The sequence below is a fragment of the Chinchilla lanigera genome, unplaced genomic scaffold, assembly GCF_000276665.1.
Source record: "Chinchilla lanigera isolate Chin_1 unplaced genomic scaffold, ChiLan1.0 scaffold00026, whole genome shotgun sequence".
Lineage (NCBI taxonomy): Eukaryota > Metazoa > Chordata > Mammalia > Rodentia > Chinchillidae > Chinchilla > Chinchilla lanigera.
In genome coordinates this window covers 15,214,775-15,231,866 of record NW_004955427.1, presented here as the reverse complement: position 1 = coordinate 15,231,866, position 17,092 = coordinate 15,214,775, and the positions used below count along the sequence as shown (strand labels likewise).

Below are 17,092 nucleotides of genomic sequence, written 5' to 3'. Positions count from 1 at the left end.
GAAGATCCTCCTTCGCTTCTTCCTCCTTCGCCTCTTTCCTCCGTCCCGTCTTCTCCTCCTCCTTTGAGCCGCTCGGAGACGTTCAGACATGCCGGCGCTGTGTGATCTCCCTGACACAGCGCTCGGGAGCTGTTAGAAAGTTTGCACGCCGTCCCTCAGGCTGTGCGACTTGCGGGTCCCCCAGTCCCCGAAGCCGCTGCCCTTGCTCAGCCTGCCGAGGAGGCAGGAGGCAGGGATTCTCTCAGAGTTGTATTGATAAACACACTTGCACAAGCATATGCTAGGCACACGCATAAACTATAAACATTAGCGAAAAACACAATATGGCGCACAGCGACACTACCTAGTGCCGTAATCCGCTGATCTCTTAACTCGGAGCCGAGTCCAATGAGGTCACCAGCAGGATGACAGCTCTCCAGTAAAAATTCGACTGGAACAGGAAGTAATTGGGGAGCCTGTGGGTGAAGTACGGTCCTCACGATCAGCACTGGCCCAAGCTAAGTTGAACGTGTAGCCTTTGTAGGTATGTTGAAATTCTCTTCACTGTTTCTTAACCTTTAAAAATAACCAGAAAGTTGCAGGAGTTTTCCCACTCTGACCATGTTTACATTTCATAAAATTATCAGAGGCTGCTCATTCCCACGGTGTTTTCAAGTGAACTCTGTTCCGAAGTTAGTGTTGTAACTTGTTGCCATTGAAAGTTTGAAAACATGTAATTACTCTTTTGTAAATAAATTCTGTAGCACGACAGTCACCATTAACTTACAATTATAAATGGTTTATTTTCATTTTTGTTCCTGCTTCCAATCGCAAAGACCCTTAGCTTTTTGTAGGAATAGTTAGGTTCCACCCTTCAACCCTATCTACCTGTGTGTAAACTTGACCAGTCAAGAATTAACTATGTATTTTTAGTTACAGTTAGGTTTCCAGGGAAAAAAGTACATTGGTTTTCAGGATGTATCACAGTTGATGCACAGACAGTGACGCCTTTTACTATCTCTTGAATCTTCTCCCAAGAAGGGTTTTGGAATTGTCCTTGAAGATTTGCTGATGGTAGTGTCCATGTTTTAATTCCCAAGACCGTGGTTGTGATTTCCATTGAACGGTTTTAGGCTTGAAGATATGTGGTGCTGAAGTAAACTGGTAAGGAAAATTATCTGCTCAGTGATTTGGGCAGTTGGGTATTTTTAGTTTTGTGATTTTCAGATCTTATAGAATAGAGGAATACAGGCCTTTGGAATATGAAGATCAGGTGACAAAATTTTGCAGTCTACCACACTCCAAATTAGTATAGCTTTGCATGGTGAGATTCTAATTTCAACAGACTAAACAAAGAAATTTAAGCCTAAAAATTTTCAAATTTTATTCATTTCTAGGAAGAAGTCTTTAGACTTAAGCATCTGAGCCAGTGTTTTAACACTGCTATGCTAAGAAAATGCAGGTATAGATCCATGTGTACATTGACTGCTGAATGACAATATGACATTAAATGGAATAATTCAGGAAGGAGAAACAATGTGAGGTTTATAGTGGGGGGGTTATTTAGAACTACTGTATTAAATGTGATGCTAGTTTCCCCTGTAGTGAGGCCAGAAAGCTTTTGAGGCTCACAAATATTCCAGTTCCTCCTTACATCAATTTAGTAAGTATTTTACTACTTGGTTTAGGGAGAAAATCTAAAGGCAAAGCCATTTTAAATGAATTATTTTGTCTCATTAGTGAAAGTCTTCAGAAGACTTTCCAGACAATAGGATTTTCCTGAAGAAAGGCTAGACTGAATAATTAGGTCACTTTAGAAAAAAAATAAATGCTATAACAATTCCTTTAAAGGATCTATAATTTACAGATGAATTCCAAATTATTCCAAGTATCTTCAGAGTCAGTGGTAAGGAGAGACTTTTCAAAAACATTTGGAATATAGAAAGGGAGCCTAACGGACTTCAGTTTATTCTCTGAAATAATCATATTTTTTGAAATGAATAGTTAAATAATTAAATTGTTCATGGCACTGTTCTAGACACTTGGTATATTACAGTGGACAAGAGAGAGAATTGCCAGCCTTTGTGGAGCTTCCTTACATTATAATGTCATTGATAGTTTTCTTTTGCTCTGTATTGCTGGGAGAAATTTTTGGGTGAAACTTTAAAACCTATCTGCTTTGGAAAGAGTTTATTGGAAGTTTGAGAGGAATGTGCTTACCAATTGCCAATGATAGGAAATAAAGAGCTTAATTTTTTTTATTTGTAGTTTTTGTTACTATCATCCACAATTGTCATATTTTTCAATAAGTATGATAGAGAGGGGTTATATATTTTTCAAAATTTTAAGCTTGTCTTTGAAAGAAATAAAATGTTTACGTTTAAGAAAGTCTTGTCTTGAATTTTACTGTAACATTCATTCCTACGTAGCATGGGCTTGTTTGCAAGATGTGGTGAAACTAATGGTAGAATATCTGTTCATTTTTCATTAGAATTTGTTTTAGTAGTATACTTGAAAAAATCAAATGTCTCAGTCTTTTTCTGTTGTGGTTTTATCAAGAGAAAATGAAAGTTGTAATTAATTTAAAGGTGACATTAAAGAGATAGAAAAAGGCCTACAAAAATGCTTTGTTATTTAAACCTTTTTAAAAAAATTCCAAAAGTATTTGATTGGCACTTCTCTGATTTAATAGACCATTTGTAATGCAAGAGGAACATTACTGAAGGTTTTAGCATTACTTTAATCATTTAGTCTGTAGGTGGAAAAATCCTAGGTTCTAACAGAGGGAAACTTGCTGTTTGGTTTAATGAGTGTATGATTTAACTGTGACTTTATGGGTTCAAGTAGTAGGTGTCTTACCTTTCCAAAATCAGGATTATACTTTTCAAATGGCAAATTCTGGTTTTTCCTCTGTCACTGTGAGCCTTATTTTCCTCTGTCACTGTGAGCCTTACTTTGCTAGCCAAATACAAGTTTGGTCTTTAAATAGGACAGCTTTTTTTAATACACATTTTTTCCTTCCTCAGTCCTCCCATCCTCTGTTGGTATACCTTCATGTCTGCATTAAATTGCTATGTGAATATGTAACATTATCAACCTCTTCAGAAAAGGTACATATTAGTGCATTTAAGAGTACTTTGTAATTGCCTCTGGCTATTTGTGTGCAGACTTGTCAGTATATCATTTATGAGTAGGAAGATTTAGGAGGAAATAGATTTTACACCTAATGGAATATATTGTTTCAGTTGAGTTTAATCGCAAAATGGCTAGTGGTTACTATTTCTAGTAAGGATGGTTGATTAATGTGTGTTTATATGTGTGTTAGCGTATATTTATATATGAGCAGTTTTGAATAAAGACATTTTATTACTGGAAAAAATAATCCCTGTCCTGCCCAATGGTCCTTGAGGAAGACAGTATTCAAAGGCCCAGGTGATTTTAATGCACTTTTCAGTTATTAGAACTTTTCTGTGAATAACATAGAAAAACAAGGTAATTAACTTTTTGTAAATTTTGTAATACCCTGGACTAAAGTGTTACTTTTTAAGTTTTTTAAAAGGATGCTTACCAAGCAGTCCATAAAATAAATGAAATCTAAAATGAGAAGTTCATAGAACCTGAATCCACATACGACAATTGATAATTTCAAAAAGAAATTCACAGTTCAAAAGAAATCTTGACGTTTGTGAAGTTTTTATAGTAATAAAATAAGAATGACTAGTTCTATTAATATTCATATTTGTAAGGTAAGTCTAAGTGTGTATATGGAGCATTTTAAGTCAAAATTTGGGGTGTTATTGGCTAGGCGCAGTCATTTCTTTGCCAGAGATATGAGGCTGTGTGAGGGCTAACCATCTGTCAAGTGATAGAGACAAAGAAAGGTTTTAATATACTAGTCTAAAATGTCCACAAACTTGTTTTGAATTGTATTATCATTTTGTTTTGGCCTTCATACTGTGTTGAATATGCACTGGGTCAGTCACCCCACTTTGTTTTATGAACAAATGATTCAAGGTCTAGATAAGGTTATTGTCGCAGCTGACTGGATCTAGAGAGAAGATAAAATGTTTCGATTTTGCTTTCATGTAATGATCAAAACCTCACAACTAAGCCCGCCTCCCACTAGCAATTATACAAATGGTTTTAGGCATGCATATTTTCACCTACCCATTCTTAATTTTGGGTGTCTTAATTCTTTTGCTTTATAGATTCAAGCCTTATACTTCAAACTCATTCCTGAGCGGTTTAGGGGGGAAAAAAAGTAGCAACAAGAATCCAGATTGCCTGTTTTAGGTACAATATGGTGTGATGTGAAATTGAAACAGCAGATTGGTGAGAAACTTTAGTTTCAAACAAATATAAACTAGTTTGTTTAGTGAAGTCATACACAAAACAGTAGTCTCTGTTGACAGGGCAACATTTTTTGTTGTTGTTATTGTTATGTTTGATGTTTTTTTATATCATAAGGTCACTTTGGCTCTTTGAGCCAGCAATCTATTTCCAAGGCATCAGATAAGAAAAAGAAGCCCTAATATTATTGATTGTAATGATATACTTAGATATGGCAGGCCAAGAAATTATTTATAACAGTGCTAATTATATCAATAAAAATAGCAATATTAATACTGAGTGTCAAAATCCATTCTTGACAGTATGAGGTAAACAAAACTATAGTCAAACAAAGCAGGCAGCCTGTCTTTACTGTCAGCTCATGAATATGCACATCAGGAAAAATATACACACGATTTAGAGAATTGGGTATTCTGATTTAATCTTTTTCAGTTACTTTTGACTTTTTTAGAGGTGTTCTTTCAGATTCAACACAAGATTTCAAGAATCTGGATTTTTAGTTTTGGAATTCTTGTATTCATTATCTTTACTGTCATTTGTATGTTTCTAGAGGTTCACATATTTATAATTGAATGTCTTATTAATTATCAGAAATTTGTTTTAAGTGTACCTTCACTTTCAGAATAGAGATTACTACTTCAAGAAGAAACTAGAAGAAAACTTGTGACAGTGTACAAAGCAAAAGCTGCCACCACCATATCTCCTACTCCCCCATGCCCGATGAATCTCAGGCTTCCTTTAGATTTAAAAATATACCCCTTTCCATGGTTTTGAGTTAAGGGAAAGTATAAATTTTCATAACTTCTAATCAGGTTTTACAATATTAGGACACTTTAAACTTGTTTTCCTAAGAATATATAAGTAAATAAGTCATTAAATCTAAAGGTTTTTAAGTTGGGACAACATCTGCCTTTTCAAATTAAAGTCTTCTATTTTATTGCACATTTTAGGAAATCTTGGACGTAGAGTTTAGTGGAGGTTGCTCTAGGCCTGGTGCTGCCAGTAACTAGTTGTATGATGTTAGATGTTACAATCTCTTGGATCTCTGGCATAGCTTCTTATCCCTTCATATTTTTATTAACACTTGGATCTTGTTTTTTTTTTGTTTGTTTTCTAGTTTCAGGTAGTGTTATTTTTCTGATATTTAGATCATCAGAAAATATTGTATGTGAAATATTTTACTTTTTAGTCCTTGCTATCTCATTTCAGTGAAACTTGACTTCTAATACAGGATAGCAGTATAACTGTAGACACATAGTATTAAGTATTTGGACTCCTTTATAATTGGTAAGTGTAGTTGAATTTATTAGTTTGCATAAATTTTTTACCAACTCAGTACACTGATTCTTTATATTGCATCGAGCATAAAATTATGGTTGTAGGGAAGGCAGGTAGTAACAGGAGGAGTTAGCTCACAGTTGTTCTCCAATTCTGTAATATATAGATAGATAAAAAAGATACATTTTGTCAAAGACAAAAGTTGAATTTTCTTTTTGTACCTCTTTTCGTTAAGCAGAAAATAAATACTCTGAATAATCAGGAACCTTCTCCATACAAGTCTTATAAAATTTGCAACTTTTAACTGCTGCATTTAATGTTTGATCGTTTCTATCCAGGGTTAGAATCGCATAGGACCAATATGTGGTAGGCAGTGAAATTTGATGTTTTATTTTGATGTGGGATAGTAAGAAGAATCTGTGTTAGAAAAAACTGCAAATATTATCCTGTCATATGTAGACAGAAATAACTGCGTGAGACTTTTATAGACATACTTGATGTACATTTGTTAACCTCAAGTTTTTCATTTAAAATTTCAGTTTCTTTTAATTGATATGTATTCCTTTTGCTGGAATGAATGATTATGAGAGGCCCAAAGCTATCAAACACTACCTGCTGATAAGTGGAAACAACAATCTGCACAAATTTATGCAATTGTAAACCCTGCCCATTTCCCGTACCAACCTACATCTCCACATGTTCCTGGTACCTACAGATCAGAGAACATAAAGCTCACCAATATATCAGGCTCAACTGCTTTACCAACTGTCTAGTTAATTGAAGTTGCTAGAAAAGTTTTAGATTAACCATTGGGCATGAAAAATGTTATGAATGTTTCAATGTCTGCAAATAATGGTAAAGATGTTCTAAATGTGCTTAAGGAGAACTGATTCTGTAGTGTTTATTTGAACCTAGAAAATACATTGAGGAATTATTGTAGACTGTTTTTAAAGACATTCCTACCCAAAAGAGTAGCAGAAGTTGTAATGGGAAGCAGTGGAAAGAAAAATTAAATGTATTTTATCCTTGTACTAAATAATAACAGTCTGAATCAGGCATTGGTTATATTTTTTTTCTCTTACTTTCACAATTCTATGAGACTGGCACCTTTGTTTTCTTGAATATAAGCAAGGACACAGAAAGTGTAATAAATATCTTGTTCACAGTAACACAGCTAGTATGTAACAGATGAGATTCAAATTTAAGTCCAGTTCTGGAGAACCTAAGTTGTTAATCACCACCCAATCAGGCTGCTGTTCTGGGCCCATTTTCACTCAGTGCTTGCCCAGATTAGTGTTGTAATTTTATTTTAAGAAAGGGCATAGTAGATTTAGGGAAAGTTTTAGAGTCAGACATAAGGTGAAATAGTTGTAAATGGGAGGAATGGTTGCTCTGATAATCTGATCTTAAAATTTAACTCTTCAGTCTAGGATTACAAATGTTAAGTGGGAAGTTTTCTAAAGTTTTTATAGTGACTGGACTCTATGCGTGACGCCTTACTTGGTTCCGTGGATAACAGTGGAGTTAGGTAGCAGGTTAAAGCAGACTGTGGAAATCATAAGTAGGAGCATGTCAAAAGCAGAGTTAAATACTTAGGAAGGTAGAGGTCAAAAGAGACCACTAAATTAAACCAGATTGAACAATCAAGAACTAGAAATTAGGTAATGTAAAATAAAGATGAGGTAAAGCAGAATATTCAAAATGTGGTAGATCTTCTTGACTTTAGAAAGCTATGTTTATTTATTGTTCTTTGAGCTCTTAGAAAACCCAAAAGCTGACTTAAATATGGGCCATCTACAGTTTTCAATACAAAGACTGGTAAACTTTTGGCACAAAAGTGTTGCATAGAGGTAGGTAGTGAATTTAAGCATATTACCAAGAAATAATTAATTTAGCATAATAATCTACATGGAAATCATTTATTGTCTGTTGCATGCCATTTATATTTTATTTCATTCATTATGTAATTTGATCTTTGATCTCTTTCTCCCCTTGTTCACAAAGTTTTAAACTAGGCTTTACCAATTTTAACATGGGATATAGATTTTTATTATATAACTTTAACTTTTCCTTGATATACCACTATAATTAAAGGTTCAATTTTATTTGACAGGATGAATACATTTCACATGGTCATCTCAGATAAAGTCAGAGTGCATGTTTTTGGATTATATGTAGGATAGCTAGTATGAGACATTGAAAAGAAATTTTAGTAACTTTTAAGGTGAATTTTAACCTCAAATAATTTGATTACCTCAGACCAAGTATTCATAAAGTCTTCAAAAGTTTTATTTATTTATTTATTTATTTATTTTTGGTCTTTTTGAGACAAAATTTTTAGTACAAACTGGCCTTGAGCTGACTTTGTAGCCCAGGCTGATCTTGACCTCGCAATGATCCTCCTGCCTCAGCCTCCTAAGTGCTGGGATTACAGGTGTGCACCACCACGCCCAGCTAAGACTTAAGTTTTTAAGAGATTATATTTACTGTTGAGTTATATTGCCTGTATTTGTCATCAGAGTAGTTGAAAGAATAATGGAAGTGCTACAGTATATATCACTGATTTCAGTTTCCTTTATGGTGGTATCCCTGACATTTTATTCAGACTTTTATTTTTAGTGCTATGGGACATACAGTGCTATAATAATTTTGTATGCTTCAAGTGGTTATATCACTGAAAAAATGTATGGTAAAGTTAAAAAGATTATTAGCGTTGAGTTCATGTGTGGCAGCTTTTCTTCTTCTTTGACAGCATATGGTAATCATAACTAGTAATCGTAACTAGTAATCGTAACTGCCATGTTTTCATTTTACCATCCTGTATTATATGACTGCTAGAGAAGTGCCTTTGCAATCTCATGTTCTTAGTAATCTTTTTCATTCTAGAAAGGGATTGAGAACATAACAGTACTATGTGAAGGAGGCTTTTGAGCTGAAAAGCAAGATAGGAAAAAATGAACAGGATTCCAGCTTCCTCTGATCCAATTATTCTGTATTACAGACTCAACATTTGTTATAAAATTAACCAGAATGTGTAAGAGCCAAAAATAAATTGTGGTCGTTTTTCTGTACTTCGGGTTATGCATACGTCTCCTATCAATTATATGTGTAATAGTGATTTTGTTACGCATAAATGGGTGGCTCTGGTATAAACTGAATTTGATTTAATTTGCTGTTTTATGTTAATTTTACACTTTGAGATTCATTACTTAGGAAAGAACATTTAGGATTACACTGCACTGAACTGCACTTTTAAGGACAGATGCCGTACTTCATTCATTTTGACAACCTTAGTGGTGCTACAATACTTAGAACCCAAGAGACCCAATAAATGTTTGTTGATTAGAGTTTTTTGTATTTGTCTCAAGAATATTACTTTTAATTCTTGCTTGTCAGTCTGTTTCTTTTTTCTTTTACTTTCAGCGCTTAACTGTGGTTGAAATTTGGCATCGCAAAATCGTATTACCTGTTACAGATATTTCCTGTACTTTTCCAAAATCCAGATATCTTTACACACACTCATGATCTTTTGTACTTTTAAATTATTAATGAAATTCTATCATAGCAGAAGTTCCAATAAAAATTATATTTACTATGATCTAGAAAGAAATATGTCAGATATTGCCCATCAGTGGTAAGGCAGATCTACTACAATCAGTTCAGGATATTGTGTTGAATAGAGTACACAGAATTACATTACCTACTGATTCAAGGATGAAACCCAGATTTCATATCCTATATGATTGCTATCTGGATAGGAGGACAAACAAACTACAATGCTTTTTGTGCTTCATAGATTACAATTGAGATTTTTAACATTTTATGTGAGCTTTTAATTCTTTAAAAAAGAATGTGCAATTTCATATAAGTAAAAAATAAAGTTTTACTTAAATTTATTTTATTTATTTTTTTTATTTTAAAGATAAAAGGAGGGAAACATTAACAGACATACAACATTTTACAACATATCACAAGCACAATACAGACAACACAGAGTTACAAACAAAGTGGTAGGGAATTAACAATGGTGGTTGTATTACATATTGATATCTTCAAAGTGGCTTCTCGTGAAAACAGATATAAACATGCAATACTGGTCAACCAAAGACTCATTGACAGTTTCTTTCAGCATAGAAATAGAAGACAGAAGAACAACCATGTTAACTATTCTGTATATACATACATACAAAATTTCTCCCTCGTTCCCTTCTCTTTTTACTTAAATTTATTTATCTTGAGTTATTAGGTAGTCCAGTTAAACACTTTACAATTAGGCATACTGTATACTCTTCTGGAAAGCAAAAAAGTAAAGCAATAGGGCTGTGAACAGTACGGAAGGTAACATATGAGCCACAGTAGGACTTGTATTTAATTCTTACATAAGCTGACAATCTTTTCATATTAATAAGAGTTGCTAGTACATATTGGGAAATCTACCTCATTGGCCAAAATCATAATTTCTTTTTCTACTAACTAGAACTACAGCAAGTTGATTTGAAATTGTTTTCACAACAAAAGATAATTATGTCTTGGAATAATTAAAGCTGGTTTTGCATTTAAGTTTACATAACATGATTAATGGCTGTAATATATCTTGAGATCCATATCTTAGTATACACAGAAATATTGCCATTTTTATATGTTGTATTCAGGAATATGCTTTTAAAGGACACTATGGATTTTTAAAAATAATTAAAATAAAATTCAAATCCACCCATCTGCAGATGTTTTTAAAATGGAAGATTTAAAAACCCTTCACTTCAATTCTAAGCTGACTGCCTTTCTGAATGAAATGGTGATGAGATATGTGAACAACTGCTGTGACATTTTGGGCAGCAGAACAGTGGTCTTAAACTTTTCTCCCTTTAGGTGAGAAAGCAACTAAAAGAAAAGTGCTGGGGTCCAGGTTGAATATCAGAAGGCTGTTGACAGAACCTCTATGGGAAAAGATCAGCATTTGCTTATTTTAAGTATCCAGGTCCTCCCAACAAGTTAAAAAGCCAGAGTAGCTGAATAGAGTCTTTTCTGTCCCTGAGGCTATGGAGAAATAGGACAACAGAGATCTTCCTCTGTGCGCTTTTGCAGGGAACTGACACACTGTCTTTCCGTTTCACCACCTGTGATACTTCTGCCACTTAGGATCCTTCCAACAGCCAGACGTACACTCCAATGAGGTATCAACGAAAAACTGTCCATTTGTGGAAACCCAGTAACACATGAGAAAACGGAAGATCAGGCAGAAAAGTTAGTTATATACCTCAGGCAACTAGTTGTGGCAAAAATAGATGAAACCTGAATTTAGAAAACAACAAAAGCCCAAAGTAAAAATAAAACAGAGCACTTTAGGAAATTTAAATAAAGGAAAGAATTTCAGGTACTATGGAAAGTATTTCAGGTAAACAACTCAGTAGAGGAATTGAAGAACATGGCCTTTGTTGAAATATCAGTTAGTGAGACCACATGCTTAATTAAAAGACCAAATGCTTAAGCATGTACAACAAATATAAAACATGTTGAAAATCTGGAATAAAATGGTTTTTTTTTGGTGTGTGTGTGTGTGTGTGTGTGTGTGTGTGTGTGTGGTATTGGGGTTTGAACACAGGATATCCACACTGTGCTACATCCCTAACCTTTTTGTTATTTTTTATTTTGAGAAGTGCCTTGTTATATTGCTGACAGGCTAGGCTCAAACATGTGATCCTCCTGCCTCAGACTCTCAAAGTGCAGGATACAGAAGTCAAAGTACATTAAGAATTGGAATTACAGCAGGAGAAATTAGAATAGATGGAGAGTTATAATTTAATTGCTGATAGGAAATTATGCTAGGATTAAGAAAATCGAGTCTAAATTAGACATACGCTTATGCAGATTCTGAAATCTAAAAATTAATTGAAGTATCTTGATATGCTCCTAAAATTCCCATAAAGGGAAAATATTAAAAATACAGAATTTAAAGTCTGCATGTCTATAATGCTGGAAACTAGAAGATAGTGGATTGACATCTGCAGACTGTAAAAACAGAAAACAAAAAACTTGCTATAGTCCGAATTTTAAAACCCAAAAAGTACCATGTGCTCATCAAAGTGAAAGAAATACATTTAAGGATGTACAGGAATGCATTATATAGTGATTATACACCATCTGAGGAAATGTCTGAGAATAGATAATAACAAGTGAACCAGAATAAAGACTTTAGTGAGAAATATGAAAAGTGATAAATAAATATTTATATAATTCTTTGTATGTAAATACATATATACATATTTCACATGTAATACAATAAGTAATTTAAGACTTGAAATAAAAGGATGACACTGAATTTATGTAAGGAAATACTAAAGTACATTAAACTGTCTGATCGCAGTTTAGAAGACAAAGCGCTGGGCAGCTATAAGTAAGAGAAAGAAAATGGGTAGTAGCCCATGAGAAGAAAGGAGGAAGAGAAAAGGAGGAAATGGAATATATCATCCTCATTTCTTTTAGAGGAAAGGGAAGGGGTAGAATCTTGGGAAAAGTTTAATTTACATATAGATACATATTAGAGTAGGGAAAGTAAGACAATCCAGTAGGAAGACAAAAGTTCTTTATTAACAAGGAAGTAATAGAATTCATAGCTGCTTGTTAAAATACAGAAGGGGAATGGGGAAACAGCAAGTGTAAAATAAGTAAATGTGTAGTAACTGGAAATTATAAAATTAAGCAGTATAAATCATTACATTTATTGTGGTTGCACTAAATTCTTCCATTAGAAGATAGCTAATATTAAATTACATTAAAAATATTAGCCAGTCAAATGACAAGAAAAACGTAGAGACAAAGTTACAAAGGAAGGTTGATGTAAGTATAATGGGCATAAATAGTCCAAAACAGACAAAAGGAAAACAAAAACATGAATGATAACATTGCTATCAAACAAGCTGGACTTTAAGGTTAAAATTTTAAAAGGAAAAGGGGTACTATAATAAAAGGAAGAGTTTATGAGGAAAAGGATATAAATCATCCTCCCAGGTATATAACAGATTTACTTTTAGTACATAAGTACATAAACTACAAATTCTTGAAAAGGTCTGGACAGTTCTGTTAAATACTTAGTGACTTGAAGAAATGAAAAAATGTAATTCATAAAATTCATTTACTATATACATAGAATCTGGCATTCTTCAAATATTTGTTGTTTCTTTGAGGCAAGATCTTTACTGTGTTGTTTACCCTGGCTTCAAACTCCTGACCTCAACAAATTCTGCCTCATGCTCCGAAGGAGCTGGGATCTCCAGCATGTGCCATTGTGCCTGGTTTTAAGTATTTTTAAATATTTCTATACTTGGCCACAAAGAAAACATTATCAGTTTAGAAAGCAGTGATTTTGAAAGCATATTGTTTGACTAAAAGCTAGCATAATTAGAATTACAATTTTCTGACAAGTTAAAAATTCAGCTGTGTAAAAATTAAAGCAAATGCTTCTAGATAAAGAGAGAGTCACCTAGAAAACAGTGGGAGAAAATATCGTACTATGTAAAGTATGGAAAATAGCTAAAGCAGTTGTCAGAGGACAATTGATAGCCCCGAAGTTCTTTGTTCTTAAGAAAGGTGGAAAATAAAGGATAACTTATTAACTTTAGCTATTGCAATAAATAATACAAATTTAGACAAAGAAGGAATTTTTAAAAAGATGAAACTAATGAGATAGAAAGCAAAACACAATAAAAACAAAGAAAATATAAAATCTTGGAACTTGAAAAGACCAACATGACACATGAACTCCTTGCTATTTTAGGTAAGTACAAATTATGAAAATTGGCTTAAGAAGTAGAAAGCTGATACAAATTAGCTTTGGAAAGACAAACAAATGTGGTCCCCTAAACTTTAAAGAATCAATAATTTTGATGGAACTAAAATTATTCTAGGCTGTGGAAAAGTATTGAAACCTAATTTCGTATAATACTTAACTCTGATAGAGGCTTGGAAAAATTATAATTCCGTTTCATTTATCAAATGCAAAAATTCTGTGTGAATATTAATATTAGCAGTGGATCAAAAAGTAGTGCAGTAGGACATTTAAACTTTAATTTTAAAATAGAAATCCAAACATGATTCAGTAATGGGAAATATATAAAGATAATTCATAAAGGAGAAAAATGTTTATTTGAATAGATGGTGTAAAATATTGTCATGCAGTTCAACAGATACTCCTTTAATAAATCAAAATAAGAATAAGATTACTTAAAGTATTTTCATTCACAGCCAACAGAATATAAGCAAATGGCTAAATCCTAAAAATAGTTCAGTTAACATCAGGAAATTGACAAAGAGCCATCTATCACAGTTATTTAACATTAACTTGGAACAAATGCAGTGGGAAAATGATGTAACGTTGACATAAAGAATAGCTTAAAATGTCTCTTTGTGATGATACATGACCAAAAGGATTCTAGAAACTTAATTTTAAATTCTATAAAAGTATGGAAAATGATAAGTTAGTTAGATACAAGATAATTAGGTCAAAATAAGTTCTTTGGAAATAAAGATAACATTTTAAAACGAGTGTAAAAAATTCATCTTCTCATGGAAACACAAATTATAAAATGCTTAGTTAATAAATGTGTCAAGGTATGAGCACTATATGAAAACAAAGGCAATATATTATTAATTCATGTAAATCAGGAACAAATTGAAGGAAGCACAAACTATTTTTGGAGGAGAAAACAACAGAAAGTGTAATTCATCCAAAGTAATATATTTAATTGATGAAATTCCAATTGGAATCTCAATGGGAATTGTTTTTCTTTATAAATTAGATAATATTATTTTTACAGTTACATGAAAGAGTGATAAAAAAGGCAAGTAAATATGAAAATAATAGGGACTTGTTGGAGTGTATGTACTAGGATATATTACAAGGTCAAGTAATCAAAACAGTTTACTAATAGCATAAGAATAGATCACCAGAATAGGTTAGCAAATTCTGACATACTTTAGTTGGAAAATTATTATTCATTTAATGGGCTCACAAAGTGGTTATCTGTGGAAAAATTATGTTCTTATTTGCAAATTATTCAGAAATAGATTAGGTTGAGTTCAAATGAAAAAAATAGAGATAAATTTCTAAATTTCTAGGAGACTCTAAAATCTTCCTAAGACTGAGAACTCATAAAAATTTAAAAAGATAACATTTTTAACTACACAAAAATAAGAAATTTTTCTGAGAAATAAAATGATAAGATCATTAGGAAAGCATAGACTTGGAGAAGTATGAATGGCCAAAGCTCTTAGATACTGCTAAGAAAAAGGTTATTATGCAACATAAAAGGTAAAAGCTCACAGAAAGCAGGTTTTATTGTTTAATGTATGAGAAGGTTCTTAAATTTACTACTAATTAGAGAAATCAAACTCAAATGTAATAGTTATAAGTAGCAATACTTAAGAATATTATATAATTTTGTTCTAATTGTTACAGCTTTGTTATAGTCATAAATATCAAGAAGTAATTGCATTATTAAGGTACTGCTAATAGATAATAAAAACTTCTGTGGAATATTATGCTGTCATAAAATATTTGAATTTCAGTTATCTTTGGTGATCTGGAATAATTTCCAGGAATTTTTGTTGCATGAGAATAGTGTATAGTCAAGTATATATAATACCCAATTTTTATAAAATAGTGACATAATTTCTGAATGTATATGTTATATGTACATATGTATATAGTCTATGTATGTCTGCTTCATGTTATTTGCAGAGGGAAAAAATATGGCAGCATGCATACTAAGTTGTTAAAATGGATTAGCTATATTTGGGAGGAATTAGGAAGGCAAATGAGTAAAGTGGCAAGCAATAAAAGGAAGAGAAAGATTGCACTAAAAATATTCAGAATTCTACTGCATTTTGGTAAAATTCAGTATATATGAATAGATTTCACTAATAAATTACAATATTTTCTTATATCATGGCTCCTTTTGTGATAATTGTTTATTTCTGAAGATTGGCACCAGGAAGATTGCTTTTTCATTTACATTTGCATTTTCTTCAATTTTGTGCCCCATGCTACCAGAATGTTGTACATGTTCTTTTAAATCTGTAGTTAATCTTGGCTTTCAGGCCAAACAAACTTACCCACAAACATATGTAGATGGGATCAAATGAGACTCTAAGCTATACCCACATCAAAGCTAACATACAACTGATAGTTTTGGTAAAACTTTGGGGGTATATTTCACTGTGTTCAGCGTTTATTTTCATTGTTTGGTACCTTCTGTGTCCATTTTTAAGTATTTTAAGTATTACCCTATTATGACTAGATCTAAAAATGTCCACTAAAAGGCTCATTGTGTTGAATGCTTCATTACCAGCAGATGGGATTTTGGCAAATGATCAGATTATCATAGTGCTAACCCCATTAATGAGTTAATCCAATGATAAGATCATAGTTGAATGGTCTATTAGGAGATGGGGCCTAGCTGAAGTGAGTGGATCCTGGCATCATGACCTTGGGACAATAGTTTATCCCTGCTGCCTTTCTTTTTTTTTTTTTTTTTTTTTTTTTTTTTTTTTTTGGTTTTTGGTTTTTCTCCGGTACCGGGAACCGAACTCACGACCTTGCGCTTGCCAGGCAGGCGCTTTGCCGCTGAGCTAAGTCCCCAGCCCCCCTGCTGCCTTTCTTATCTCCCTCCCTCCTGTCATTCTTTTTCTCTTTTCTCTTCTATTGCTCTTTCTCCTTTGTGGCTTCCTAGAACTAAGTTGCTTTGCTCTACCACTCTGTTCCCCCATGATGTTTGTGCCTTCAAGCCAGTTGACCATGGACTGAAACCTCTGAAGCCATAAGCCAAACCAAGCACTTTCTTCCTCCTAAGTTTATTTTCCCAGGTGTTTGGTCACAGAAACAAAAAGCTAACACATATCCCTACTGATACTACAAATGAATTACCAATTGTATATGAATCTTCCACATAGAAGTTAGTTGATAAAACCTTGCTGATTTGACTTAAATTGCAGATATAATAGTGAATTTAAAAAGCTAGCAAAATGTAGAAAATATTTAAACATGTTGGAGAAAAGAATAAGCCTGTAATATTGTAGCCAGATCAGTTGACTTCATGGTTTCAGATTGTTAATCTTTAGAATTGTGATAGTCGTATTTTTGTATTCATTTACTTCATGCAACCTTTGTGAAGGTCAAGTAAAATAAACATTGAAGTGCTTTGAAAACTATAATGCATTGTGTAAAGAATAATGATGAAAATCTGAAGGCATTCATTTTCTGTATTTAATGGATATATTTCTGTAAATGTATATCAGGATGCATGTTTTGTGTTAAACCTCCTGCCATATCAGTAACAACATGTTACTGATGAAGTGACCAAAACAGACAGTGGACTCCATGGAACATCTGAGTATGATGAATTTCTTAAAGTCTAAGATAGGTCTGAACAATTTATTTGTTTTTCTGGTTCTTGAGAGAATTTTTTTACAGGTGGATATTCTGATGATC

General features: G+C 32.9%; 1 protein-coding gene across 1 annotated transcript in view; it reads left to right on the top strand.

The window, feature by feature from the left end:
* Positions 1-371: 371 nt before the first annotated feature.
* Positions 372-17,092, top strand: part of Zbtb20 (zinc finger and BTB domain containing 20) — an 821,796-nt gene continuing 805,075 nt past the window's right edge. Inside the window, exon 1 of the mRNA XM_005386415.2 lies at positions 372-523. The gene's annotated coding sequence lies outside the window, so the exon portion shown is untranslated. The remainder of the gene's footprint in view (positions 524-17,092) is intronic.